Genomic DNA, 3,859 nt, shown 5'->3' on the forward strand with positions numbered 1-3,859 from the left:
GGAGGACCAAGGCCGTGTGTCGTTATCGGAACACCGTGACTTCCCACAAAAGCAAGCTAAGTACAATTTTTTATTCATTTGGAGAGTAACTTTGAGTGTTTCCTTTGCAGGTCGAATTTCGTTATTCCTGTGGCTGACGTTACGAGGGACATCTTAATCTTACTTTTTTACAGAAATTATCTACATCATTGAGATTTCGCTACTGCGAGTTTTTATCTTTGAGTGTCTGTTTCCAGAAGTTCTACTGAAAATATCACTAATCATATACTATGTTAATTTTATCATTTTGGGTGATTATTAATCCCTTACGTAACAAATCAAATTAAACAGTGAATATGCGTTTACGCAGTGGACGTCTGTATTTATACAGATGCATGGATAGGGTCGTTAAGCACCGTAGTGATTAGACACAAAAAACAAGTGGAACACCCGTACAAATCTATATAAATTAGAGGTAACACTATTTCGGGTCATGACAATAAATGCTCCTTTGCAAGTCCCGATCGCAGTTTTAGCCTTGAGTTTTTTGAGTTATATAAAATATCGAACCTCAATGACTCAACTTAACTTTAAAAATATGGCTGGATTGCAAGGAATAACATGTCTGTAAAAAACTTTCATCAGGCTAAATGCGCTGACCAGGATCCCTCACTATTTCAAATTTTAGCAAAGAATGAAGTACAAACAGTTAATATTGAATGCAGTAGTGATAACTTATTAGTAATCGCTCAGTTCCTAATAGTTCGTCATTCATTGCTTTATACGTAACCAGCAACATAATGCTAAAAACACACAATACGTTGCCGATGGTAATAAAGAGAAGGATCTTAATTATTAAAAAAAAAAAATAGAAACAGTAGCCCGTTCAGAATCAAACAAGCAAACTCGGTGACTGTGTCACCTAGTCAAGCGGTCAAGGTCAGTCAAAAACTGCCGAAGTGTTCAAAGCATAGCAAATTCCATACAATAAGCGACTCTAGCAGAGTGGGGAAAAAGCGATGTTGGTTCATACATACCGATATCTTTTTTGAATTAAAAAGGATTTTTCCTATGAAACACACGACCGTATAAAGTAATCAGAGCAGGTTTCGTTTTTTTTTTTTTTTTTTTAAATACGTAAGTTATTATAAGTAGTGGTGGATAAAGCCCGACTGTACGCGCCGTAAAAATTAGAATATCTTGTTTATTCCTTTAGTACACGTAATATCCTGTATTTTACGGGACTCACCGTCTGTTGTTCGAACTTCCCTAATGAGAAGTCCGGATAAGCGAGTGTTTACAGATACCTCTATAGTTATAAAAAACATTGATCTGTATCTAGTGTAATTGTAAGATTCATCTAGGGGTATACAAAATATTAACTTACATCCTGCAAAATAAGGCGTGTTTATCAAAGGGAAATCCTATAAACCTTCAAACATATTAAAATCCGTTTGAACAAAAATGAGACAGTTAATAAAATATATAACTTATATAAAGGAACTATACATTTGTCTCATAAATCGTAACATTGTTCAAATGACCCAACAGAATTCTCCCACAACCGCAGTCGCACTTTGCACGCAAAATCTCGAGAAGCATGCACCCTCGAATGTCTTAGTACGTGTAAAAAGACTTTGCTTGGGAAATGAAATTTTAATCCTTCCCGACACTCTGAAATATAACGATTTCCGCGAACAAAGCCCTAAAAGTATACATATCGTTGGATACTGGAAGTTATAAATATCGCATTTTTTTTATTGTTGCTAATTTTTAAATCCCGCCCAAACCAACAGTCCGTAGATGAATCTCTCTGACTATTCTAAAGTAATATCCGTAAAGTCATTCAAGCAGAGGTGATTCAGCAGAAATTTTTTTTTATCTTTTACCTGAATACCAGGAAAAGGGAAGTTTCTCCACTAGCGAGTGATCTCTGGGAAAAACGGATGTAATTTAACACAAAACACGGTCTAAGGACAAACATAAAGATATTTACGTACCTTCGTATAGATTCTCAATGAAATTTCAAAATAGAGATAAATGACGAAGTTGAAAAATGTTAGTAATAGGAGTCATTAGGAAATCAAATAAGCCCATATAATTTTTCCCTCAAATGTCATGCCATAAAAGATCGGATTTCGCGTATCTGCGTAGATTCTGTCGCTTAAACAAGGAAACGACTCCCGATAGTTTCCAGTGCGATGTACCGACGACATCTTATCTCTGTTAGGTTAGAATAAATTTTTTTCACCAACTTGGACTTACTTAAATGCTTTTACCAGATACCATTACCTAAGTGATTGTACCTCATACACCGTTTTCAGCACACTCATGGGGACATTATCAATTTTTACGTATGCCTCCGGCTTACGTTGCGCCCCAATTATAATATAGTGTTTGGAGACTTTTAAGGGATACCCTACATGCTTATATGGGGTTGATCTTGTAATCTTTTCTAATACCTTAGAAGTACATTCACATAAAGTAGAGCTAGTGCTACAGAGACAAAGACAAATAATCTCAGAGTAAAATATCTAAATGTGAGTTTTTAAAAACCGAACATGTTTATTTAGGTTTTATGTGTCTAGTCAAGGTCTTAAAGTAGTCCATGGTAAGGTGTCGGCTATTCATAACTTTCCGGTACTTATTAACGTAAAAGGGGGAGGGGATACAGCACTTTTGCGCTGTAGTGGGTATTACAATCGTATGTAAATATTTAACACTTCAATCATGACAGCTCCTTTAACAGATCTTACGAAGAAGAGCGTAGATATATATATATATATATATATATATATATATATATATATATATATATATATATATATATATATATATATATATATATATATATATATATCTAATAAAAGGAGCCCATAAAAACACCAAAATGTAGAGAGAAAAGTACTATATTTCAGAGACTGCTGTCTCTCTCTTCAGGTATATGAATGAGAAAAGTTTACAGAAAAGGTGGTATTTATACAAGAGATTCGTCCACAAGTAAGCCAATTAGGTCACCCCCCGCTGATAATCTTCCTTTAATCTTCTTAAGCGTTGGTTGAATGAACACTGCGTCGACGATATCTGATATCCAATTCCCTTTTGAGATGTTCATTACCTGCTTCTCTTTTATTAAGGCCGATTCCATCATTTGACTCTTGTACCGGCAGTTGCTGCTATAAATTACACGTGACATATTCCAGTTTATTCTATGGTTATGTTCATTTATATGGTTGAAAATAGCCGAGTTCTGTTGTCCATACCTAACTGACCGTTTGTGTTGTATTAATCTCTGGGGAAGTGATTTACCTGTAAATCCGATGTAAGATTGGTCACAGTCCTGGCATGGGATCTCATATACCCCAGAGTCTTTGGGAGATGTCTTTTGTTGGACGTTAATCAGGGATTTGGCTAAGGTATTTGGGTAGGTAAATGCAAAAGGGTTGGATTTCCCAAGGGTGTGAGTTACTCTCTTAATCGTCTCCAGGTGGGGAATTTTTATTTTATTGTTGGGTGTGTCTCTGGTCTTGTCTTTAGGGGGTCGGTAGAAAATTACGTTTGCTTTTTGAATTGCTTTCTCAATTATATGGTCAGGATACTTTAAAGATGAAAGTTGCTTGCGAATTAGTTCAAATTCTTTTTCCAGGAAATCTGGGGAACAAATTCGTAAGGCTCTTAAGAATAGGTTGCTAGCTACACTATCTTGATAGTATTGTCATGATAGCTAAAGTAGTGAATATATGAAAGTGAGAACGTTGGTTTTCTGTAGCTAGCAACCTATTCTTAAGAGCCTTACGAATTTGTTCCCCAGATTTCCTGGAAAAAGAATTTGAACTAATTCGCAAGCAACTTTCATCTTTAAAGTATCCTGACCAAATAA

The sequence above is a fragment of the Macrobrachium nipponense genome, chromosome 12 (assembly GCF_015104395.2).
Source record: "Macrobrachium nipponense isolate FS-2020 chromosome 12, ASM1510439v2, whole genome shotgun sequence".
Taxonomy (NCBI): Eukaryota; Metazoa; Arthropoda; class Malacostraca; order Decapoda; family Palaemonidae; genus Macrobrachium; species Macrobrachium nipponense.